The sequence below is a fragment of the Armigeres subalbatus genome, chromosome 3, assembly GCF_024139115.2.
Source record: "Armigeres subalbatus isolate Guangzhou_Male chromosome 3, GZ_Asu_2, whole genome shotgun sequence".
Classification (NCBI taxonomy): Eukaryota; Metazoa; Arthropoda; class Insecta; order Diptera; family Culicidae; genus Armigeres; species Armigeres subalbatus.
The window spans coordinates 94,311,705-94,339,694 of NC_085141.1; the positions used below are offsets into that span (position 1 = coordinate 94,311,705).

At 40.5% G+C, this 27,990-nt stretch overlaps 1 pseudogene; it reads right to left on the reverse strand.

Moving 5' to 3' along the window:
- Window positions 1–1,445: 1,445 nt before the first annotated feature.
- LOC134221811 (protein 5NUC-like) lies at window positions 1,446–27,990 on the reverse strand (annotated as a pseudogene).

The window sequence follows — 27,990 nt, forward strand, 5'->3', positions numbered from 1 at the left end:
ACGGATTAAGGCACAATCCGTTGCCAGTGCCGTGCTCCATTGGGCCAACTGCGTAGACTTTACTATGACAGCCAGCAAATGCGTACAAGAACTCGAGGTAGAGGCATCAGCTGTCCTGTCCGCGCCTTATGTTGGGTGGCCAGCCCATCCCCAACAAGAAGATTGTGAAAGTTTCATTGACCGTAGCCTCTAGTTCCTTCTGCATTTCCGAAAAGTCAAAGTAAGTTGTCGGACCAGAGTCAACCTGGTTCAGACCTTGTTTAATCCTCATCTAATCAATAACAGGTAGTCCCAGTTAAAGATCGGGGAGACTATCATTGATAGCCGCCAACTCTACGGCTTGGAACTGACCTGAATCGCCAACAGTAAACTCGTTAAAACTCTGAAGCTGACTTTCAATTCCTACGTTCGAGCCGTCCTAGGATTGTTTCTCTCAACACCAGCCGAATCTGCATGTACCGAGGCAGACATCTTGACTTTTCGCCAACATTCGCTTACAATAATTTACCGCAAAGTCGCCTCGTTCGCCGCAGCCACCTACGAAGAATACAGGATCCCTCTCCTCACTGGATGGATCGAATTTGGCGCTCAATAAAAGGTGAAGAAGATTGGCGTCCGAGCTCCTTAACAGAGATTTCCACATCACAGGTTTACGAATTGTAGGGGCCCTCCTTAGCCGTGCGGTAAGACGCGTGGCTACAAAGCAAGACCATGCTGAGGGTGGCTGGGTTCAATTCCCGGTGCCGGTCTAGGCAATTTTCGGCTTGGAAATTGTCTCGACTTCCCTGGGCATAAAAGTATCATCGTGTTAGCCTCATGATATACGAATGCAAAAAATGGTAACCTGGCTTAGAAACCTCGCAGCTAATAACTGCGGAAGTGCTTAATGAACACTAAGCTGCGAGGAAAGCTCTGCCCCAGTGTGGGGGATGTAATGCCAATAAGAAGAAGAAGAAGAAGAAGGTTTACGAATGGGTCGGTTTCTGGGCCGTGCGGATTCGGCATTAGGGGTCGTCACCGGGTTTCACTGTCTCAGACACTGTCTCCCGAATATATGCAGCATATTTTCGGTCAAGCAGTCACCACAGCCACCTACTCATCCTCGTTCTAACCAGCAAACATTCCTACCGAACACGATCTTAGCTTGGGTTCCGGGGCACTGCAGGAGTGCCTGGCAACATCAAGATGATCTTCTTGCCAGAGACAGAAATCAGATTTAGCGTTACACGTCATCCGTCCCGTTGGGTGACGTCAAAACCTGGATATAGAAAGCCGTACAAGAAAAAACTGGGATTATTCTGGGTTGTCACCACTTCCGGAAAGTTAAAGGGACCACGTCGGTATGGACAGATCTAGTAAAGTAAAAAAATCATGTACACATTTTTATTTATTTTGTTCTTAATCCTATAGGAATATTTTCTCTGTAAGTGCAACTACTTTTGGAACCTGAGTTGAAACATCAGTCAACTTATCACATAAAAACTCTTTGTAACATACAAACAAGTGCTAGTGCCTCGACGATTACCGTCGTAGCTTTAAGACTTCCAGCCGCACCATCACCGTTTCCGGTAGTTCCACCCGTCGTCGTTGTTGGCGCCAATGTGGTCGTAGTCGTATCATCCGGATTAACTTCCCGTTCAAAACAACTCGCCACTCAATGGCCGGATAGATGGGTGAAAACTCACTTCAAGTATTCCTCCGTCATCTCGAACTCTCCCCACTGGAAGTACTTGGAAGTTACGCCCACTGAACATGTCATATCCGTCGCCGCCTTCCCATAAAAACTGACTTATGATGATCTTGTAACGATCATAAGTATAAATGGGTCCATAGGACGGAGTGGCACATCTTGTGCATAGTACCTCCACCGAGGCAACACGCTGACCTGGGGGTTTGCTCAAATCGTATACCACATGCACTCCTGACATTTGCAGGAACTCGCCAAAACCACTATTCCCATTGTATCTATAAACACTTCGCTCCAACATCTGCATGATTGTCTCCCCCGTAACCTCGGCCAAAATTATGGCATTGCCAAATGGAAGAACCGTTTTCAAATCCTTTTTCGTGATATTTCCAGCCTCGATCGATGCCCTTATTCCGCCACCCTGAATGAATGCAATTGCCGCATCTGTCCAACTATCACTAGAGTTGTCGTAAGACATGGTGTAAACCGTTACCATTGAATCTGCGATCATGCTTCCAATGTTACACTCCTCAAACCGACACCTGGTGGCATCCAGCAGCACCTTCGTTTCTCCAATTACTTCCTCCAGCTCCAGAATACCCGGACGGTACACTTCCAGTAGCTCCAAAACGTCCGAATCGCGAGTGCTTACACTCCCATTCAACAGTATCGGACTACCATCGAACGACACCAGATTTCCATTGTCATCGAATTCAACCTTCATATAGCCTACAGATATTTGGTGTAGGCATAGGCTTGAACCACCGGGACGCTTCGTCCCGCTTCGTTTATCACCATAACCGGGTAGGGACCCTCCGAAGGGTCAATATCGGGCCACAGTACCAGAATACAGAAACGTGTGCGAATGTCCTCCGATGACACAATATCGATATATCGGGACAACTGGCGGCAATCTCCCGATCACGCTCCAATCCACTATGCCCTAAAGCAATCAGGATTTTGATCCCTTGGGCTTTGAGAACCTCGGCTTCTTTGCTGTAATGGAACAATAGTTGTAATGCGTTTCAACAAACGAACAAAACCCAAATGAAAACTTACTTGATGGCAACAATTTCGTCGGTAAAGTCCACCGTATTAATCGGCGCCAGTTGTTTCGTCTCCGGCGTCAGATAACCGATGACACCGATTTTGACACCATCCTTCGTGAACACTATCGAGTGCTGAAGCGACTTGGTATCCTGCATCGTGGGAGTTTTCGAGAGATCCAAGTTGGCCGTCAGCACCGGGAAGTTGACTTCGTTCAGGAACGGGACAAGGCCTTCGACTCCTTCGTCGAATTCGTGATTACCGAGGGACTGATAAAATGAAGTTATTGTGTGAAACAAATGGCTATCAAGGATTGGCGTGGCTCAGGACTTACGATGGCGTCGGGCTCGAGTATGTTCAGGAACGCAGCGGTGATGTTATCTTTGTAGACGGCGAACCAGGGCGTGCCAGTGTAGGTATCACCGGCGTTCAGATAGAGTACGGGTAGTCCACCGGCTGCTTCTTGCGCTCGATATTCACGAACTCTAAAAGCGATAAACAGTGTGCACAAATACAAATGATATGTAAACTAATAGGCTTTAGAAAAAAATGTTTGTTCGAAATTGAAGTAAGGAGAAGAAAAAAGATATGTAGTACAACCAAATGGAAAATAGGTTTTCGTATAGATTACATAAAATGATCATGACATCATTATTTGGCTATAAATAGTGTTCAGTAAATGCACAATTGTAAAGCTCGATCCACTTAGTATTTGGCCGTTTCTTTCCAATTACTACGGCGCCTCTGGTGGCCGTACCGAGAAGAAAAATACATCACATCGTTGCGGAAGGGTTGTTTAATTTATGGTGAAAGTTTCATCGGTATTGATGCTCACGTTCAAAAGTTATCGAAAATGGAACGCGAGAGATGGAAACAAATTTTGCACACTCACGTTGGAAATCCAACATGGTCAGGGAGGAATGAATTTCAAAGTATCTAAAATTACCTAAATTGTCAAACGTTGTCCGGGAAACACTATTGCTGGATCACGTAGAACAAAACAATCGTAAAAGTGGAACATACGACCAGAAACTACAAGTGAAAGTCTGCAGATCAGTTCGGAATTTCAATTCCATTTTGGAATTTCTTTGCGTGATTTAGCGAAAAGGTTCACTGTGCCTACAGCACAGCTCAAATAATCTGTTAGCGCAAAGGTTTCAAGTCGTATGATGTCAGTAAGCGTCCCAACAGGACCCTGAAACAGATCCTGGTTGCCAAACATCGCGCAAGAATGCTGGTCGAGCAAGTTCTGACGAAAAACAATTGATGTATTTTGATGGGCGAAGAATTTAATTTTAAAATTGGCTTTAAATTCCCGGGATACAAGTTTAACCTTGCCAAACGGAAGGGTAATGCCCAGGAAAATTCAAATATGTCTATGGCAAGATTGCTCACAAATTGATGGTTTGTCAAAGCATTCTGCAGTTGTGGAAAGAAACTAAAGTTTTCACGTCACTGGAGCGACCATAAATGGGTAAATATACAGGAGGAGTATCTTCAGAAGCGATTTTTTGTCATCCATTCAATCACACGACTGTCCGGTGTTGCTTTGGCCTGACTTAATAAGCTGCCGTTACAGACGAGGATGTTTATGGAATAATTATGAACCGAATGAAAATGAACGTTGAAAAAACTATCAAGTTACCCCAAATTTTCGTCCCAACGAAAACATTAAGCCAATTATCGCGAGAAACTTGAGAAATGGTGCCAAGAAAACAATCAGAAAACCAGATTACCTATATAGAAGTGATGTGAAATAATGGCAGATCAAGTTGGCCATTTTCCTACTGTGCAAAAATAACGGAAGGTGGTATTGAGAAAAGTTCGAAAATTCATCCGAAATCGCAATGAATAATTTTTCAATATTTTTTTCCTTTAAAGTTTACTAAATTCTCTGTATCATAAAACCTAAACCACTTGTTTTATGTATTTTTCCTGTAAAGAAATGTCTTATTTCGTGCAACCAAATACTAAGTGGATCATGCTTTAGAAAGCGTAGTGCTATTCTCTTCTACTCCTCAAGAAAGCGTGATTGAATGAGTGCCTAGAGAAGATGTCGTACAATCACTTCAATATGTAACGAAGTCGGCAAAGTAGATTTAACTATTTTGGTCGATAAAACAGTGATGGCTGAAAACTAAATGATAACTTAATCAGTTTTTACGATGATAACTTTATTTGTTTTCATTTAGTTATTACAGGAACAAAACTCTGGTATCATTTTTGTTATGTTGGATGTTAATTCAACCAAAATGATAACAAGTTCAGTTAACAAAATTTTAGATAACTGGATAATAGAATTTGTTATCAATTAGTTATTCATCTTTGCTCGGGTAAGCCACCCACCACGAGTTTGTATTGATGGTGACGAAATCGAGATGGTTGAAGAATTCGTGTACTTGGGCTCACTGGTGACCTCCGATGACGTTACCTGCCGAGAAATCCGGAGACGCATCATCCTGAGTAGCACGCATGTTACGCATAGATCACAAAAACTTATATGTGACTGGAAGACTTCGGAGGGCCGGGCACGTAGCCAGAATGTCGGATAGTAATCCGGTTAAAATAGTTCTCGACAAGGATCCGACAGGAACAAGAAGGCGAGGTGCCCAGCGGGCAAGGTGGATCGATCAGGTGGAGGACGATTTGCGGACCCTCCGCAGACTGCGTGGTTGGCGACGTGCAGTCATGAACCAAGGTGAATAGAGAAGACTTTTGTGTACTGCACAGGCCACTCCGGCCATAGTCTCATAATAAAATAAAATAAGCCGTTTACTAATTGGTAGCCACTTAAAACCGGGAATGGAAAGAATAGCTCGGAAAGAAATCTACAAAGCAGTAAGATTCAATCTGATATACGTATAAAGAATGAAACGTGATAGTCTTTAAACTTAGATTAATGAATAATAGCATATATGATCCGTGGTCCGGCGTGCGGCGTAGTTTAGTTTTGCAGGTATTACATGACCGCTGGACGGCTTCCATTTCCGGATGATGCTTCTGATCCTATTGATGATTTGATAAGAAAATTATTTTGAGCTTTTTAGTGGAGTCAAGTACGAGACACTGAAGACGACCTTACTGTCGAGGTCGAAATACGAATCTGCCAAGGTAAAATTAAGTGGTGGAATTAAATGGGATTGTACAAACTCTTTTTATGGCCTATTGATGAGTTGCTTCGTGTCTTTGGTCTTCCAATCACCTTTGTATACAACGGAGCTCAGTTGATCAATAATCTTTTAACAGTTTTCGAAACATTTTCACATTTAAAATGGTCCACCGTGTACTTTTCCCACAGTATTTGATCGCTTAAAAGAATTATGCAATACAAACTGTTGTATTGTATAATCTTTTTATTAGAGTGTATCATCCTCACATGTAACCACCTTGACTCCCTCTCTAATTTTCACATCAGTTGAATAAAGCTATTAGTAAAGAACAGACGTACAAGCCTTTTCACTCTGAACCATATCCGTAACATGGTGTCAGAAGTTTTCGCGTATAAAGTTCGAAAAAACGTTTGGAATCGTCGGGCATTAGAAAACTCGAGATCGCGTTTAAAGTAACGTAAAAGAAGCGATTTAAACTTCGGTTACGTATCGAATCGAAATGGAGCAGCTAACTAGATTGCTGGAACATCAAAGCTCAACTTTTGAAAGGCTGCTACAGCAGCAGAATGGGCCCCAAGGGTAGCACCAATACCTCAAAATGTGCCGCTTCCACACTCCATTGTCTCTCGAAGGAGACATGGACGAAAATTTTCTTTTTGAAGACAATTGGAAGAACTATGCCACCGCGGTTGGCATGGACGACTGGCCAGCAACGGAAAATGCAAAAAAGTAAGCTTTCTGTTGTCAGTTGTCGGAACAGGAACTCTAAAACTTTGACCTGACAGCAGCAGACAGAATATCGCCGGATGATACCGTTCTGGCGGCAATAAAACAAAGTGACACGTACCAGGAATATCATTGTAGATAGGATGGATTTCTTCACAGCCAGCCAGGCAGCACAGCGGAAAGCATTGACGATTACACGACTCGCTTGAAGACTTTAGCCAAACCGGCCAGATTTGGAATTATTGAAGCTGAAATGATCACCTACAAATAGCCACATCCAATAAGTGGCCACATCTGAGATCTAAAATGCTCACTGTAACCGGACTTACTACAGCAAAGGCTATCGATGATATGTGCCGTGTAGAGGAGATCTGACAACAAAGCACTTTCCCCTTACTTTCGACGGACAAAATGCAAGAGGTAAACAAGGTAAAAGCCTCATCGTCAAAATCTCGTCTATGCAAGTTTTGTGGCGACTGGCATACGTTTACAAAGGCTCCTGTCCAGCATACGGAAAAAAAAAATGCAAAATGTGTTCCAGAAAGAATCACTTCGAAAAAGTTTGTCGGAAGAATACGTCAAAGCACGTCGAAACACAATCGTGTACGCAGAGTCAAGAAAATCAACGAAGACACCTCGGATGACAGCGATTCGGATAACGAGTGTAGTGAGCGGTCGGAGGATTCTGAAATCAGAAAGGAGATTAGCGGATTTTGACAATTCGAAGAAGGGAGGACATGTTTGGCGGAAGTGTTTCTGAAGGTTGGCAACAAATGGAGAAATGTGAAGTGCGAGTTAGATACGAGGTGCCAACACCAGCTTGATAGGTTACGATTGGTTATATGAAATTGACCGGAGAACCAGATCTAGAGTTGCAGCCTTCCCTTCAAACTTCAAGCATTCGGAGGCAGCATAATCAATGTCTTGGGTCAAGTCAAGCTGCCTTGCATGTGCCGAAACGAAACGGTATCTTCTTGTACTACAAGTCGTCGACGTCAGCTTCGAGGCCACTCTTGTCGCTGAAAGTCTGCACGACGTTCAGTTTGAATTAAGTTTTGTAACACTGTCAGCATGATACCTATCGAAACAAAGCCGGAAGAAAGTGATCAAAATGTCATGAAGATATATCGCATCGAAGCAGAGAAAATTATCGAACAGTTCAGCGAAGTTTCTGTGGATATGGTAAAATGGATGGAGAAGTGAGCTTGGAGATCGACAGCAGTGTTCACTCCAGTGATACAGCAACCCCAGGCGACGAATTCCCGATCGCGCTGCACGACCAAAGTTGAAGGCAAGAGTTAGACCAGTTGCTAAGGACAGCATCATTACGAGGAGAGTATAGGCATACTGAATGGGTGATGATCAATATTCTTATTGTCAAGCGTGGATCTTCGAGAATCTGAATCCATCCGCATATGCCTCGACCCTATACCATTGAACAAAGCTTTGAAAAAGACCCAACCTTCAATTTGGCTACTTTTAGGATGAAATTTTACCTAGAGCTAGGTCAAGCGAAAGTCTTTTCTAACCGTAGAATGCGAAAAGGTTTTTTGGCACGTAGTGCTAGATGAATATAGTAGCAAGCTAACATCGTTTTGGACACCCTTTGGTCGTTACCGCTGGCTGGAGACTTCCCTTCGGTATCTCATCAGCCCTGAAATATTCCAGTCAAAGCTGCAGGAGATTATCCAGGGTCTCAAAGGTATCGAATGTTTAGCGGACGACGTTCTGATTTTGGCAGAAGGTTCAACAATAGAAGAAGCACTTCGTGATCATAATTCTAATTTGAGAAGGCATCTGCTGGTCAGACTGAAGCAAAACCACGTGAAACTCAATAAATCAAAACTTAAACTCTGTGAGACATCCGTGAAATTTTATGGGCATATTCTCACTGCCGAAGGATTCTATAACCCGATTATACAAAGGTTTCGTCTATTGAACACTATCCGGTCCCCAGTCAACAGGGAAGAATTACATCAGTTCATTGCGGATGGTCACGTACCTCAACAGATTCATACCTAACCTTACCAGCTTTTCCAACCTACGGCGACTAATTTCGGAGAAGGAGACGTGGCAATGGACACACCAAGAAGATATGGAATTTTCTAGAGTGAAATCGCTCCGTATCAACATCGCAACATTACGGTACTACGACATAATAAATGAACCACTGATTATCAGAGTGTGACGCGAGCTGCTTCCGGGCTAGGAGTGGCTATATTTCAAAAAGATGGAATCGTTGGCTGTACGTCCAGAACACTGACCGAAACGGAAAAAACTACGCTCAAATAGAGAAGAGTTACTCTCTATTCTGTTTGCGCATGCCGTTCGTTTTGATCAACTGATCGTTAGGAACCCTGTACAACTGTAAGAACCGATCACAAGCCTCTAATCAACATATTCAACAAGCCATTGCTCACAGCCCCGAGGTTGCAACATATGCTGTTGAATTTGCAACGCATATCAGCTCACCCTGGAATATGTAACCGGAAAGGAGAATGTTGTGGCGGACGCTATTCCGCGTGCACCTTATGATGACTCAACCGAACACAACGAATATCGAAAACAGAATATCCACAAAATCTTCAGACAACTGAGAGGATTATAATATGAGCAGCTTTCTGAGTGTTTCCGACAGTTGCTTGGATAGCATCATTAAGGCTACGGAGCAGGATGCGGCTTTGCAAGTTGTAATCGATTATATCCGAAACGGTTTGGCCCTAACACCATCGAGCAGTTCCTGCAGCCGCCAAAATTTTCTACAAGTATCGAAGCGAATTATCTACCCAAGACGGATTAGCTTTCAGAGGTGATCGTATTTTAATCCCCAATGCACTGCATCGTTCCATGATTGAGAAAGTCCACGTAAGTCCACAACGGTATTGAATCGACTCTGAAACTCGCCCGGGAAAACATGTTTTGGCCAGGAATGAGCGCGCAAATTACGGATGTTGTGAAGGAATGCACTATTTGCGCCAAATTTTCTCTTGAGTCATGAAGAAACCTCCGATGAAGAATCACGCAATTCCAATATATCCGTGGCAAACTGTATCGATGGATGTATTCTTTGCAACCTATCGCGGCAAGAAGCATCAATTTCTAGTAACCGTGGACTCCAGCAATCGTGAGTGAGAAACTGAATGATCGCTCCTATGTGGTGGATGTTAATGGTTCAAACTACAGGAGGGACCTAGTACACATCAAACCGCGTAAAGAACCAGCACCAGCCCTATCAGAAACAACTTCCGGGTGTGTGCAGAAGTGACAATATCACTACCAATAAATTTTATGGTTGACCAAAACAACTGAATCTCAATCTGAACAGTTGGAACCACCTATTTTGAGAAAAATACTGAAAGAACAAACAGAACAACACCGTCAGTGACAGCTTGAAGCTTACTCCGCTACCACAACAGCTGATTCGATGACTTTGATGACGAGTGACAGTCGCATCAGTAACACACCACACGATGGATTTAACCGTGCAGCAAAACAGACCACAGATGTGACGAACAGATACCAAAACGTGACAGAAAATTACCAAGCAAATATAATGACTTTTGTAATGGAAAAATAATTCGTTATTTGAGAAAAGAGAGGATGTTGTATTGTATAATCTTTTATTAGAGTGTATCATCCCTCACATGTAACCACCTTGACTCCTCTCTAATTTTCATCAGTTGAATAAAGCTATTAGTAAAAGAACAGACGTAAGGAAGCCTTTTCACTCTGAACCATATCCATAACACAAACCGCATTACTTCCTGTTTTTGACGGCATGTTTTAAACAACTGAAAATGTTGGAGTAAAAGTGTGGGCAACAATTTCTAAGTATTTAAAGGATTCATTCACATAAGGAAATATTTCTCTGAGAGCATTAATGTTCTCATAGAAACTTTTAGAGTATTGAAATTCCCGGTTTTTAGTGGCCACCCGTTATATATTGCGGAACTTTTCAAAATTTCCCATTTGGGGGATTCCGCAAAGTTCTTCCGAAGCTGTCAAAGAGGATTCTACCGCAAGCCTGAAAATCTTCAATACACTGAAACAAAAATCTGATATTTGGCTTTGTCATCGTAGAATCCCATGCCTAACAGCAGAAAAAAAGTATGAACTAACAGCTGCATTAGTTTAAAAGAAATTGAACCGTAAAAGAGGAAGTTTTTCTCTGGAACAGCAATAATAAAGCAAATATTCAATTACTTTAAACCATCGAAGTAAGCGAATAATGCGAATTGAACTAACAAATCACATTATTACTGCCCATGATAGCATATTAAATTTTGTAACATTTGCATTTTGGTTGATTTTAAATCGTTTGTCAATCCTCCCCATAAACTCAATCATTTCCAGCTTACCACCAAATAAATAAGACTGTAATGCCTATATTTTACTGTTGTGAGATTAGATGAAGTAAATTAAGCTTTTGAACTTGATTCACAGGATGTTTACAAAATGAACAAAAATGCAGAGTGTTACAAATAATGCGATCATGGGCAGATTAGCAATCAAAGGAATCGGGCAATGTGTCAACAACAACAGGTAGTGAAGCACCAAGTGTAATCTGGGTCCCTTTTTCCCACTGCGCAATGGCATAAATTGTTTCAAGTGGCCTCTAGCTTGCCTCATCCTTGGCGATCCTGCTGGATTTTCAGAACATTAAAAATGTGAGAAACAAACAAGTGGGAGCATCCATGGATAAATTGAGTTATATGGCAAAAGCGAGTAAAAACAATGTGATCGAACAAAAACATTGACAACAAAACAGCACCACGATCCTATGATCCTATGTTGCCACCCAAAAAAGCTTTTGAATTCGTCCCTAGAGACTTATGTTTATTTCCTTGGTGGCCATGAAGTATTTTTCCGAACAAAGCTTCTGAAGAGGCAAAGTACCCACGGAAGCAAGTTTCTGATTCTGAAGGCTTCGAAGGCTGTTGGTTCGATGTGTTAAAATAGGAACTTCCTTTATTTTGTTGATTTTTCTTTAGATTATTGATTTGTTTCGGTGAAAACAACACACACAATTCCCGTTTTTTAATAACGTTTCGGCTTACTCCATTCAGCCATCATCAGATCTGCGAAAATGTTTTATTCATTATTTTTAGTTAAATACAGGAGGCGGAGGCTTTCCACATAAAGCTGATGGGCAATGACGTGACGGTAAATCTGTAACGAGAATGCGGTGATATAGACTCGGCCTACAATGCACTAGTGTGCAAAATACGATCGTTGGACAGGCGAACGTCCACTCGGCAGAGACGATGACGCACATACATGGTGCAATACACATGAGAGCTGATAGTGATAGATCGAGGGGGTTAGTTATTAGACCACACTGGTGGGATGTAAATGTATTTTTTTTTCAATGTAAGTGGGTGAAAAAAGAAAATTGTATTTAACTAAGAAGTAATGAATAAAACATTTTCGCAGATCTGATGATGGCTGAATGGAGTAAGCCAAAACGTTATTAAAAAACGGAAATTGTGTGTGTCATTTTTCACCGAAAAAAATCAACAAACTAAAAATATAAAATCTCACGGTGACCAAAACCCTACTAAAACAACTTCCTTTGTTTATAAAAGTATCCTTTCTCCATAGTGTTCCGGATCTTTTGGATCAGTTGCCATCATTATTGAAATCCCTCGATGTAGATTCTCGTATTCAACTTGTCTTAAGATAAGTGCCACGTTCAAAGCTTTACCAAATTATAGGGGAAAAGGGGTTGTGGGTACCCTTTTGTCTGTGATCCATAACTTTGGCCATAGTTGATCTTATGCCGACATTTGTATACCAAGCTAGACTAATAAGCATCCTCTGGAAGTTCCTTCATGAACTCCTCCGGAAGTTCCTCCAGGAACTCCTCCGGAAGTTCCTCCAGGAACTCCTCCGGAAGTTCCTCCAGGAATTCCTCCGGAAGTTCCTCCAGGAATTCCTTCGCAAGTTCCTCCAGGAATTCCTAGGGAAGTTTCTCAAGGAATTCCTCCAGAAGTTCCAAGGAATTCCAGCTTTGTGCAAAATTCACTTGTTTGATTTTTTTTTATTTTTCCGTGTTTTTTTTGCAAGACTTTACCAAAATCTCTCTCGAATTCCTCCAGAAAAATAGTCTGAACTACGGTTTAAAATTATCATGATTTCAACAGCAAATTCTTCTGTGTTGAAAATTCTATAAAAACTTTCGCATTTTTTTCAAAATTTCCACTTGGATTATGATACAGATTCTACAAAAAATATCTTTTGATGTTTGGTAGGAACTTCTTTAGGAACTACAAATAATTCTAGGCAGAATATTTCACAGGAAAATTATCGCACTTCAATGAAGAAATTATTTAAAATTTACAAAGGCAAAAGACATTCTTTGGTATGCTGTGGCGTTTCGACTGAATTTTATTGTTTTAATACGTATTGTTTTATTGAAGCCCATAGTCTTATTATTGTATCAGACGAACTATAATGTTCTTGTTCCGACGTTTTAGTCCGTATTTGGGACCTTCTTCAGGATCTAAAATTTATTGTTGTATGTTTATCCAAACAGTTTTGTTTACAATTATCACAAGTTTAAAAAAATATTACTTACATTACTTGCGCTCTTGTCTTAATACTTTTAGCCTGTCGTATTGTCTGTATCTGTTGTACATTTTAGGAATCCTGTCATTTTGTTTAAGTTATTACATGAATTTTTGGGTAGTTTTTGTGTCTAGCTTTTACTCCACTGTGTTATCAGTCTCTAACCGGAATGGGATATCGGCTCATCATTGGTTATGCTCTCTAATTTTGTTCACTAAATGTTCACTTTTATGTTCACCTTTCTGTTCACTGGTGACTATGTGACTATGTCTATCTCTACTATATTTGTAAACTGGCTCTTATTACTGGGTTATTGTATGTGTTGGATGGGTGGTGTTTTGATTCAGAATGTCCACTTAAGATTTTCTGGAAAGTCCCCGAGGGAATTTTTCTTAATTTCGGAAATTCTCGGAAATTCTTATGAGAATTTTTTGGACATTCGCTTTACGGAGCAAAAACGAATTAGTTTGAAACAACCAAATTTTTGGTTATTTTTCAAACTAAAATATTGGTTATTCTAAACTACAAGTTTGTTATTTCAATCCATGTCATTTGTTTATAACTAACAATTTTAATGGGTTGATACGAAGTCAAGAATTTAGTTTAACATAAAAAATTGATGTAGGTTATTTCATCCTAGATTTTTGGTTCATTCCATCTAAAAGTTTAATTTGTTTCAACTGTGAATTAGGTTGTTGGTTGATGATGAGAAGTTATTTAATATCAAACTCAAATATTAGGTTGTTTCAACAAAACTTTATTGATGTTGAATCAGAACATGCATTTGTTTACAATGTAAATAAGCCGCTTTAAAATTTTGCTTAAAACAAACTCTAAATTCTGCTCATTTATTTGTCAGTTACCTTTTTCTTTAGCCCCTTCGGTGATTTACTGAAAAAATATTGTGAAGCCAATTGAGTTAAGCGCTAGACTGCCCTTATACGCATAGTTGTCCCATGTTAGTTTTTGTGGATTTTGACTTTTCACCATAAAGCAGTCTATTTTGATGTATACTTTTAGAAAACTCTAACAAATTTCGAACTTTATTCGGAAAATCATTGAAAACAACATCAAGTCTATTTGTACCATTGCTTAATTTCTACGCATAATTGTCTCGCGGTGATTAAATTCATCATTATGGCGGATTCTGTTATTTTATGGAGCAACACACAGTGAAATAGCATTTTCTGTTTAGATCTTGCAATCTTAGCCTGTTGCACTGGTTTAAAGGGGGCAATTTGTACAATACTCATTCTAAGCGACATAATCACTTCAACCACGTGACAGGTTCACTTCCATAGATAAAGCATGCGGAGACGTAAGTCAATCGCAGTAGTCATTCACGAAATCATGCATTGAACGGGGCTGATATGCGTAAAAAACATAAAACAAGTGCTCTGTTTCTCGGCATAACTGTCCCGCCAAACTATTTTCATGATCGTTGGTGCAAATTCTATTTGTGAGTGAAAAATAAGAATGATTTCAATGAAATTAAGTCTTCTGAATGGTTCTGTGATGTAATAATCTTATATTGCATTATGGTTATACATAGCAATTAAAATTAGTGTTCAATTTCAAATGCCATTTTTCTCATTTGTCGTTTTTTGAATTTGGTACAAGCATGCGTAGAACAGCAGTAGAGTGGATAGTCTTTTTTAATTGTTTGATTAGCTTCGGATTCTTCTTCTGAGACCGTGAGTAAGAATCTTCTTTATATCTCAATCCATTAGGCAATTTATTTTGCAGACAGACAGAACATGAGAACTACACAGATGGCTCCAACCACTTCAGAAAATGAAAATGTGAAATTTTGGTCTACGTGGTTTGTGGACAGCCCCTAAGAAGTTTCCGGAGGAATTTCTGGACGATTCATGACATCAACTAACATTATACCTACTGTTCTGATATGTTGAAAGCAGTCATCCATCAACTAGTATTCAATTAAAAGTTTATTTTAATATTATTGAAAATAAATTAAATCGCCTCTAAAAATAATTAAAACTTCCTTTAAACCTTCTAACGTTTAAAAAACCTGTCTGAAGTAAATCCGCATGCATTGCGTTTTGAGATAGCATGAAGATGATGCGAATTTACCTGTAATCCCTGCTTTATCTCCGTCGCGCTGCCGTTATCGTTCCATTGCCGCACTTCAATGCGTTTTTCCCACGTTTTCGATTCCCCCACTCAGAGTTCGACAAGAATTCTTGGAAGACTTTTTTCACGGATGTTTCGGATCTTCCAAAAGGACCACCGGCGGCCATAATATTGGTCCGTGTGTGTCTAACGCGAACTCAATGTTCGACAACAAAATTCTAAAAAAAAATCCCGGCGCTCTACGGTGAAATGTTCCGGCAACCAGAAGCGCTATAGTGTTGTACAACAACACTACACACAATCACAACAGGACAGCCACAAGCATTTGACTCCGCCCACCGAAATCTGAGAGCAAAATCAAACGGGTTTGGTTTCATCCGACGAACTTTACAACTGTGAAACCTTCTGTTCAACAGTCGTGCAACTTGCCCACAGACGGTCCGACATTACTCGACCGAATCAAATTTGCTGTGGCCAACATGTTGGAACGGTGTGTGGGGCGTGTAATACATCGTCCTGGGGTGCTGCACCACACGATGCAGCAGTATGCAAATGCTCCATAGCTATTACTGTTGCGCTTCAAAATATCCTAATATCTGTCTGAAGTATCCCTTGATTCACGTTAAATATATTTATAGAGTTCAATGACTTATAAATGTCCATCGCTTTTTTAATAACATGACTGAATATCATCGATAAAGGAGTTCTGCATTTTTCAGTCACTGACAAACAATTCTTATCATCTATTGCGTTTGTTCGTTTCACAAGCTTCAAATATAGATAGATCTCGACCGCATTGCGCCATTGATTAGTTTCAATGATTTAGTCAGAGTTTGACTTGTTTGCTGAATTTTGAAATGGGTCCTATAATGGACTTGCAGCATTGTACTTTTGCAATATTTTGCATAATAATTCAGTGTTAAAAACTTATAGATACAGTTAATTGATCAAGCGCTACGAGTCAAATGTCTGTCTTTATAATATGCTATTGATCTAACTCTGTAAATATTATCCGATAATTATTATAAATCGGACAATTAATACTTTAGATAAAATTCTTCAAAACATACCATTAAATGTCCACCATACAATACATTTTATGCATTATCTTATGAAATGAGTGATTGGCGACTGAGACAAATTCTGGCAGAATTATTTGGAGCCATCCATGCATTACACACGTTCCGTTGATATTGAATGCCCAGGGGTTAAATGCACTTGAAATATATCTGCACCTACAGAGTCAGTAAGTATTGAAGCTTTTACGTGGTTTTTCTTATGTGCAAACAAAACTACCTATAGGTAGTTTCCTGTAAAGGAAACGACGTTATTTTGCTAATCTACTTCTATAATGGTTTTTCCAACCCACAGACGTCTGTCGTTGGCTAACTCAGTGAGTGAGAATAACTTTACTGCCTCACCAAGGGATTAGGTTAAATAATTAGGTATAATGTCAGCCACTTGAAACGCACACTTTTCCTTCTAGTGCACCATGCGGTTACTGTAGATTCAATTACTTTTATCGTTACACTCTTCAATAAGGTGATCAAAGTTTCAATAATTGTTCAGCGCCGATAATCCAGAACTTAACTTTCTAATCACTTTTCAACAGAAAACCCAAAACACTTCCCTCGTTCTACAAATGTAATAAAAGTTAACTCCACATCTGCACGCCTTCCCCGTGGATATCCCAATCCAACGTGTACTCACTTGTGCGCCACACACGGGCAAATCCTCCGTAGCATCGATTGTTGGCCACATCCTCCTGCTGGCAGTCGTTTCCGTAAGCGCTTCAGTTCTGCTCAAAGCGCGCATGCATGTCGTTATTGTGGAGGATAATTGGCTGGAAGTTGCCATTCCTGGGAGCACCTCGGCCCCGTCACTACCACCACCACTCACTGCCAGCAGCACCAGCAGTATCAACACGCTACACCGGATAATCATCCTGTCGACGTTAAGCGGGATGAGTCTGAACAGTTTATGGCTCCAGATTTTGCAGGAACTCTCGGGCTGATGATACCTCCGACGAAGTCGTCCCCAGCGTCAGCGGAAGCTAATGATGCACCTGGAAAGGTAAAACATTTGTTGAACAAAGAGGATGATTCACTCTATCACAGCTCGGTAATTTAAGACGCAATTTAATGATCAGAGAATCAGGGATTTTGGTCTTCTTGTTTGACTAACAGATTGCAGCCACTTCCATCAGTGGCAATTGATGACGTGCGAATTCGCCGCATTACCTAGCCGTTATAATCCAGTTACGGTGACGTGGATTTTAACACAGACTTGATTAATTAGCAGCCAGCAATGAAGTATTCATCACCCGTCGATAAATGATTTCAAACTGATGCGATCAGGGTTCCCAAACTTTTGGATAGCACCACCTAGCTGAATCCCATATTGCTTGCGACCCATCGGCACCAGGTACCAAATCATTGATTTTGTGTGGATAAAAATGAGTTCGCGTTAGATTGGACAAATTATAATAAATTGCTTTATTCCATCATTGTTTGCCAAAAATCCGCCAATTTTTGGATTGGATGTAATTTGATTTGGATAGAATTTGAATTGAATTTGGATTGAATTTGAAATTTATTCAGATTGAATTTGAATTATTCGATTTGATTAGAATTGGATTTGGATTGGATTTGATTAGATTTGTTGGATTTGAATTGATTTCTTGATTTTAAAAGATTTGGATTTGATTGGATCGGATTCGAATTGGATTAGGATTGGTTTTGGATTGGGTTCAGCACATTTGGATAGTATGAACTTCGAAAAACATAGTGTGCTGTGAATGAAGAAGGTAAAATTCTTGTCCGTCACATTTTCTAATTCGTTTGAATTCCTTCAAAGATGAAAAATGCATTGCTTTTTCAAGTTGTCGAACATCATGAAGTGCTCTAGGACTGAAGATGGCTGTTGGAGTTTCTCTTGCATTTTCGGCTGGTAATACGGAGGAGCATTTTTCTAGCGCTATGGTTTCCAGTTCATCTGGAAAATAATGCGGATCAAAGAAAGAAACTGTGGTGGACATCGAGGAGCTAAATTTCATCATGATGAAACAAATTAATCATGATATAACGCCCGAAGATAATCGCCTCCGAGCAAAGCTGGGGTGCATTTCAACACTCTATTCTGGCAACTGGCAGAGGAATCTCAAGTAATGGTTATTGTGGTCCAGTATTAGTCTCGTAAGTACATCATTTCCTTCAATATAATCATCATATTCTTTTATTCACCATATTGATTCTATTTTGTCCATGTATTACGGTCGATTCTCCATGAGTCGATATTCTGATCCTTCATACCGACCGTATTCATGAAAGCAAATCTACCATACAAAAACATTTTCTGGGTTATCGAGTCAGCACTTTCTAACAGCTCATTGTAACTTTTACCTGGATTGTTCGCGTGCATTTTCAGTTAAAATATTTAAAATGATTAAAGTTATGCATTAAATTCTACACTGTATGCAACTATTTCTAACTAAACCGATTCCGAGGTCAAGTGAGTTATAGGGTAAATCATACTTGGGCCTATGGTTGATTCCGGCTCACTGCACATAAAACTTATGATTTATACTATTTGGAAGCCGGGTTTACGAATGATATTTTTTAAAGTCTACATTTATTTCGCACAATATTTAATATTTTAACCATTTATTTCACTCCTAATTGAGCCAATTTATAAAAAAAAATGAGATATCTTCGTTTTTCGTTGTAACACCACTGAGCCGTGAATCATTCTATTTTACAAAACGGTATCTTAAAATAAACACATACCAAATCGTCACAGTGAACGTACAATTATTGCTAAAGCTATTAACCACCACACAATAATGCTAAACTCACGCCTTCAAATCTTCCTATTTGTTCGTTTCACTAGAACTTATAAAAATCCCTCACCTGCTGCCAAAGGCCAGGAATCTTTTTAATGTATAAAATAATCCTTCATCGTTAAGAGGAGGACTGTTTTATACGTTGACGCTATCATGTTATTTATAATTCTCTCGATTTCAAAAGTGAAAAGTATTTTTTGGATGTTTGAAAGGAATTTGGATGAGTGAATATATCTTCTCATCCAGATAAAGACTATTATAGACATTTTGGCATCACGTTGTCGTGGAACGTACATATTTTTGTTTACGTCGCATTTTCTACCGTCTTAAGATAGAGAGATTTATATGTTGAGAGATTGAGTAAAATCGCTTATGCGAGATCGAATTGATGTATGCTGGAAAAGCAATTGCGAGCTGAAATACGTGCTACACCTCATAGTTTAAATAAAAGTTTTTTCAAACGATGTTATGCAAGGATACCCTTTTGGCAATTTAACCCCATTAGTGTTTCCATTTCCATATGCCTGTAATGTTACACCAGACACATAAGAAAACAAATCCTGCCATACATAAACATATATCTGGGTTACCACAATAGCCTTTTTCATTATTATTAAACTATATCTAAAATAGACTCGTTAATTTATCAATTAATATAATTTTATCAATATCTTTTGGCATAGTGAAAAAGTTAATTGTTAATCGGTTTGCTTCTGCTACGACAATAGAGGCTTGTTTGCAGCCGTTTGATCATTTATTCATCCACCTAGAACTCATTTGTTGATCAAAATCTTTATCATATCGGGGGAAGGAATTTAATTTCTTTTGCTCTTTTTTCGTTTCAGAGAGCGAAAAGGCGCTAACCTGGGCTATTAGCCAGGGCAAGGCTAATACCTTCGCCCCATCGAGGAAAATCATCGCAAGGATAATGGAGCGACATAAATTTCTTACAAATCACTCCCAACGTATTTCCAAATTTTCTATCATTTGCTTATAATGATAAACCACCATACCCTACCCCATCCAATTCCTTGACATCTATGAGGGCGTGAGTCGCTGGCCTCTGTTGATAGATGTACATCCCATTTCCTTCCCTTTCCTAGTAAAGATGGGCGTGGGCAATGTAAGCTTTCATGTTTTATCATTTTGGACCTCAATTGGATTTCCATTGAATCCCAAATGGAAATCCATAAGCAATTGGGGTAAGAAAGGTAAAGAATATACATGAAACTATCGGTATGCAATCTGAAATACTCGTTACAGCAACGCAACATTTGGATAGTATAAGACTTCTTTCTACTTGCAAATATCGTATAACAAAAAAAGGCCTTGACCTCGTCGATTTGTTCCTCAAGTCATCCAATCATTGTTAGATCCTAATTCAAAATATGGAATAGATTTGTGGGACAAAATAGTAACAAAATTATGAATTAAGATTTGTCTTTCGCGACCCACCACTGAACAGCCCAGACCTCCCTGGGGTCGCGACCCAAGTTTGGGAACCTCTGCCTTAGATGGATTGAAGCAGGGTGATGCACTCTTGAATCTACTGTTCCATATAGCGCTCGAGGAGCGATTAGGAGAACTAGTGCAAAGAAGCGTACCATTATCACAAATCGCATATGCTCCTGGGTTGCGGACAGTATCGATATTATCGGCTTTTGTGCCTTTCTAAGAGAACGAAATTGGACTCGATCAATACCAGCAAAACGAAGTATATGGTCGCTGGCAATCAACGTGAGGTGGTGGTGGTAGCGAAATAGTTGGATGGTGAAAAGTTTGAAGTGGTAGAAGAATTTGTTATCTTGGAACATTGACGTGCGATAATGATGTTTCCGTGAGGTGAAAAGGCGTATTAGGCTGCAACTAGGGCTTGTTACGGACTTGTAACCAGCTTGTGTCCGTTCACAAACAAGTCAAAATTCGCTATATGCCTCTGATTCTTCCTGGCTTTATACCCACTGAAACATGGACGTTAAAGAACTGACTGGGGCTTTCAGTGTTTGATCGTAATTGCAGACAATACTTGGCGGTAGCAGAGAACAGTATCTGGCGGCGTTGCATGAATCGAGTTGTCTTCTTCTTCTTCTTCTTAGCATTACGTCCCCACACTGGGACAGAGCCGCCTCGCAACTTATTGTTCATTAAGCACTTCCACAGTTATTAACAGCGAGTTTCTAAGCCAGGTTACCATTTTCGCATTCGTATATCATGAGGCTAACACGATGATACTTTTATGCCCATGGAAGTCGAGACAATTTCAATCCAAAATTCCCTGAGCCGGCACCGGAAATCGCCCAGCCACCCTCAGCATGGTCTTGCTTTGTAGCACAGCTAGGAGAGCCCACAGGTTGTACCAAGTGTTAAAGGGCTGGATATTATTAAGCTTATTCAACACGGCAGACTACGTGTCGGTCACTTCGTATGCCGGAAGAACGTCAAGCAAGATAATATTCAGTAGAGAACCCGGAAGAGGCCGTATGCTTCATGGAAGGCCGCGTACACGACTTTTGCAGTTGAGAGAGACCTGAGGGCGCTCCAACGTTCGGGCGACTGGAAGCGATAGTCCCAGGATCGAGTCCAGTGGAGCAACCCATCAAGTATAAGTATGTGTGCCAAACAGTGTTTTATTTCGGCAGTGAAAGTTTAATTTGGCACTTTGGCAAAGTGGTTTAGTGCTTAGAAGAGATTAACAGTTCGCAAATTCGTTAATATGGCGACTGGTAAGGCTAGTCACCCCAGTTCTCCTTACCGTCAACGTAGAGACCGGTAGTTAAAGTGAGAGTCGCGACATGTCTAAGAGTTTAACCGCGGTACCAGGGTTAGATCCTAAAAGAATGAACAAGTCTCTCACTTATCATCTCTGTCATATACGATATGTAGCATACCGCGAGAGACTTTTTTCGCAAATGACAGCTTGAGAACTGATTCGGGAGGCTATACCCTGTAGAATCGCGTCGTTTCGGATATCCAACTAAACACGTCTAGTCGCGTTGGTAGATCAAAAGACAATGTTCTTTATTCATTGGGACATATGTATCTCGCACCCATGCAGGATGTAAAGTGTATCTCTACAGGTATATTTTTATTCAAAACAAATGAATAGAAATGGTGGGACCGATACTTCTCTCCCTTCCTCAAAATTGATTGATTGTGCCAATCAGTGGTGCAATTTATCAACAATGCCTGCTAGTGTGATTCTTTTGTTTTGTATTTTCTCTGCTCCTCTTGCCTATGACGGTGCCTTTCAGTCAGAACGACAAAGCAAAGAGTAGCTAGCAAACTCGTTTGCCAACAGCAGCTGAATCTGATGATCGTTCGGCACAAATTTCCTGTCATTGTCTTTCAAGTGATAGTATTCACCCATGCATTTATATAGGGCCGTCGCATTCACACAGCAGCGAGTGAACTGAATAGACTGTCAGTGCGGGCTGTGTTGCAATGAGAGAGAGGTCTTTGTTTCTTTATCTTTGATTTTGCTGCTAACCATTTTCAGTTTTCACTGCTGGAAGGAGTGTGAAGAGGGAATGGTATCAATATCAACAAATTTCAGTCACTGAGATTGAGAATTCGCACCCTGGTGCCAATCTTATAATCACTAAAAATACTGGTTGCCTAACTTCTCTTTTACGAGACGTTACCTAGATTACTCCCTCATCTAGTCTGGTTTTCGAGAATCTCGAATCGAGTACGCTTCATTTTTTTTGTTGATGTTAGGTTCGGATTGATTTGTGTTGGTTCTTCGACGCCCTCTGTAACATCTGCTTCAATCAATTTATTATCGGAATCCATTGTACCTGAAAAAAGCTTTTAAGTGAGAAACATACGATGAGATATCTTCCACTTTCCTACTTCAACTTAATATCTGGACCGTTTCTGTCACAACGGCGTACTCTTCAGGGTCATACATCGTTGAGAGCTTGTTTCTTTTTGTATCCGTTTGCTGACTACTACATCACCTTGACTTATCTCAGATGGTTTTGCACTGCGTCGATAGTCCGCATACTCTGCACCTCTTATCTTCTTAGATGATCGATCCGAATCTCCTCCAGGATGTTTGATCCTCTTATCAACAAGCCAGGTAGCTTATCTTTCATTCTCCTTCCGAACAGCAATACTGATGGTGCTACGCCAGTAAGAGTGCGGAGTTGAATTTGCATAAGTATGAAAGTCCTAAGATCCCATTGCCAATCCGAGCTATAGTTTGACTGATTTTCAATCGTTTAACAATGCATCGGTTGATCCTCTCCACCTCACCATTAGCCTGAGGCCAATAAGGCGTTGTTCTTCTATGTTGAATGCCGAATTGTTGACAAAATTCTGGATTCACTGCTAACGTGGGGACCGTTATCAGTTTTCATAGACTCGGCATTCGAAACGGCAAAATGTCTCAGGTGCCTTCACTGTCAATTGTGCTGTAATTTGCTTCATAATGATGACCTCTGTGAAGGACTGAAATAGTCAATAATCACCAAGGGTTTGACCGGACGGAAGTGGCCCAACAGAATCGACGCAAGATCAGCCCAAGCATTTCTGGCAATTTGGTCCTGTTCAACGGCTCCGGAGGGTTTGGTGTTGATACTAATACAATTCTTACATTTTTTACGAATGCCAACTTTCTTATCCATCTGTGGCTACCATCCTTCTGGAGTCTCTTCTCTTCTGACAACCATTCAGGGTGGGATTCGTGAGCAATTTCAATATTCGAGATCTTAGTGATTCCGGAATGACTAGCCTATCTCCTCTTAGCAGTAAGTTTTGAACACGACACAACTCTGGCTGAAAGGTTTAAATTCCTTGACATTTCATTCCAAATCCCTGTTCTAAACTTTGTTGAACTTGCTAGATTTGGATCTTTTTCGTCTCTGTCTGGACTTCTTCAACTGATACGGCACAAGGAAATCCACATAAGGTCACTGCGTATACAATCTTCATCCGAAGGTCTGAAGCCACCGGGTTAGTCACAGACAATCGGGAAAGCGCATCAGCTAAATTGTTCGTTCCTGGTTCTATACCACTTCAAAGTTGTATGTCTGTAGACGCAATACCCAGCGTTCTATTCTGGCACAGGGCTTCAGATCGCTCTTTGAATAGAAATATTAGTGGTTTGCAATCAGTTATCAGTTTAAATTTTTTCCTAGTAAAGTATAACTGAAACCTATCGACGGCCCAGACCAGCGACAACGCTTCCCTCTCAATTTGAAAATACCTTCTTTCAATCTCTGTTAAAGACTTGCTTGCAAACGATATGATCCTCCGCTTTCCTTCTGCGTCCTGCTGGAGCAAAACAGCACCTAACCCACTGGGACCATCCAGCTATTAACAATACATAGGTCCTTGGGCTCATAATAACCAAGAAAATTCGATCCACTCAGGCCATCTTGATTTCCTCAAAGCATGAGTATGTTTTGATTGCCAATCAAATTTTCTCCAGTACAAACAAGTTTCGAAGAGGTTCTGTTATTGCCAATGATGGTAGAAATCTGCCAACATATTGATCAACCCGAGGTAGCTGCCAGCTCTGATACCGTTTCGTGGGAGCGAAATGACTTTATGGCCGAGATCTTACTTTCTGTTGGCGGATACCTGAACTGGACAACTCGTGACCCAAAATTCAAGTATAGAGACACCATAACACATTTCTCCTTATTCAGTAGAATTCCATATTCTTGGAGACGGGCTAGGTGCCTTCAATCTACGATTATGTTCTTCGAGGTCCGCCCCAAATCATTATGTCATCCAAGTGACGACCACGCCATCTAACCCAGCAATCACGGCTCCATCACCCCTGAAAATTCCGGGCGCAGCTTATTCGAACATCAGCCTTTATATCTGTCAGAAATTTGTAAAACTCTTAAAACTCACAATACATTATTAGATTAGGTTTGTTTATTGTATTTGAATTAGATCAACACTTTACCGCGTTTACCTGAATAATCCCTGTTTTGTTATAAAGGTTGTGATGTCTCTTGAGCGTTCGGAAATTTCCATTGATGATAAGCTTCCTTTATATCCAGCTTCGAAAATGGACCGCACCGTTTATTCCCCGAATAGTTCCTCGATTATTGGCAATGGGTGTGTCTCCCTAACTAAGCTTGATTAGCTCTGCGCATGTCGATACACAGACGAATGTCATTGTCCTTTACCACTGGTACAATTGGAAACCATGCCGATGGTTGCTGTACTCTCTATAATGTCCTGATGCATCAAATATTGAAGTTTCTCTCAATTTTGTCCTCAATGCAAATGGAGCCCGGCAGATACGGATTTGTTGTACTGGCCCTCATTGCGTTGATCAGGATCTCCCGATGACTCCTTTAATCTTCGGAAAAGCGGCCGAAGTTTCTGGACGACCCATTATACCCGATCTTCGCACCTTTAGCATCTTTGCTGTTTCATCCCCAGAAGGCTTTGCATTCCGTGACTTGCTATGTAAAATGTCCTTCAACCTTATTAGCAGCCTCGATTTCCCAACATTCCTAGCATTCAATAGGGTTTGAAGAACCATAAGCCTTAAAGACCGATCGACTTTCGGTTGAATTCCACTTTTGCTCCGCATCGCTGAACATTGCCGCCATGTTTTGAGTCGATAATATTTGCTGCAGCACCAGAATCAATCATCGCATGACAGTCTCAATCCTCCAACTTTGAATCGGAATACATTTCACCATTACGAAACAGATATCTTGTTCCTTTTCCGTGCGAGCTTCCTGATTTCCGTACATTTTCAATTTTCCTCGTTTTCCATAACTGTCTTGATGCGCTTAGAAGGTGGAGTACCCTGAGCGGAATCATCGTTGACCTTGTACCATTTTGCAAAATGACCGACAGCTCTGCATTTCAAGCATTGCGCTTCCCGAGCGATGCAGGAAGGACTGTTTTTAAGATGGCCACGTCGCCCACAACCAAAACAAATTCTACTGTCGTTGTTTGGTTGACGTCCTCCAACTGATGTTACGCTGAACTGACTCCCGGAGACCAATTTTTTGGCTTCGAACCTGAATCGCGGTGTTTGAAAATTTTGCCTACGAAGATTCGCTTGTGGCTGATGATAGCGTTGTTCGAAAGAGGTTCTTCGATGGATGAACGATATGTTGATGAACCTTGTTCTGGTTTTTCGATATCTCTTTGCACCATTTCCTACACTGATGCTCGACATCCTCGATAGTTTTCCAATAGCCACTACTTCTCAGCGTTCATCCTTCTCGAATTTTTCTTGCGAAGAGCCGACGATAGGCATTTCTCGGCAATCGTAATAATCTCTCTCATTAACCAGCCTTCTTGATCAAATCGACGACTAGCCTGAACGTAATCTCATCACAAAATCCAAAACGTTCTCCTTGAAGTTGTAAATTTGCCGAATACGCCTCACGTTCGCGTCTGCTGGTTGGAAATGAGAAACTGCGCTCTGGATGGCTACATCAGAAGGGCGGATCCGGGGTAACGTGCGGAACATCCTGAACCCGGCAAGTTATCAAATGTCCTGCAAGTCCGGTCCCAAGATGCAGCAGCTGGTTTCCTCTTCCTATCTGTCCACTTGCTGCCGTAGTACTCTAGACTGCGCTTCCACTTCCTCCACTCCTTGCTAGCTGAGATTGTCTACTTGATCAAATGGTTTGACCGGTCTGAAAGTCTCCATCGCAGATTTTTTTAATATTGGTTTAATCGTTAAGTTTATCGTTTTATCTTTGTTTCGATGGTCATTGACAGTTTATAACAAAAAAACAATGAAGACTATTGAGCGACAACGCCTGAAAATACGAAAAACAATCTAGCATCACCTTCTCGATTCTTTTCTCATGCATGAAAAATGCAAACAGTGTCGAAGGATTACCGTTGAGGAAATAACATGGGGACGCCATATCTTATTCATGTATTGCTAGTTCATAAGGTATTGTGTTGCAAAATAGAAGTCTCACTAATACACATGGTATAAAAATTTTTTTGATTTATTGGTTTTAGTAAACTCTCTGTTTCTGTTGCTTTTCGACTCTCCTCCAATTTATTCAATCAATCCACTCATACAGTTACATTGGAAGCCATGTGGTGTGAGTCTTTCAATGTTATATACAATTCATCAATCCTCAATCCAATTTCCTTCTTTCCAAAATTTTTTTCAACTGAGAATCCGGCTCTCAGCCCTGACTCCAGGATGCATATTCATTTTAAAATTTATATATATTTTTTTTAATATGGGCCAATTTCACCTGAATTTTCTCAATAATATGCCATTGTCATTACTAAGAATCCGCTCTCGGCCCATGACTCAAATTTAAATTTCCTTTCACTCATTTTATTTTCGTTTTCTTACCCTTCGATCCTTAAGCATTTGTTATAGTTTTCTAAACGAGAATTGAAACTTTATAACAAACTCTTGGCGTGAAGTGAATCGAGCTCAGCCCATTTCACCACTCTTTCTCTCTCCTCTTTCATCTTTATTATTAATCAGAAATCCAGCTCTCAGCTCTTGACTCGTGAAACATAAGTTTGTGATTTCAAATAAATAAAAGTCAAGTAGTTATAAAGTTTTGACTCACCAGTATGATGATTCCAAGCCATTCCTTACTTGATCCATTGCTATCAAAAAAAATTCGTCCAATTCGTTTTCCATCGTTTGAGCTCACTTCCCCAAAGCATCTTGAAATGTGGTGAACGTATGTGTGTTGTTTCTGTGGTAGTCATCAATTACACAATTACACCTTTTACAAACCCACACAGACACAAAGATCATTCCATACTCTTTGCACTACTATTATGTACCGTGTCAGTACCACTACTGTTTAAATTTCTTAAAACAAACTGTTGCATACAGTTTATTCACCAATATTGGGACTCTTCGCATCTTGATGTATCAACTTATTACTGCTGACACTACCACTACTATTCATATTCTCGTTCCATATTACATTGGCGACCAT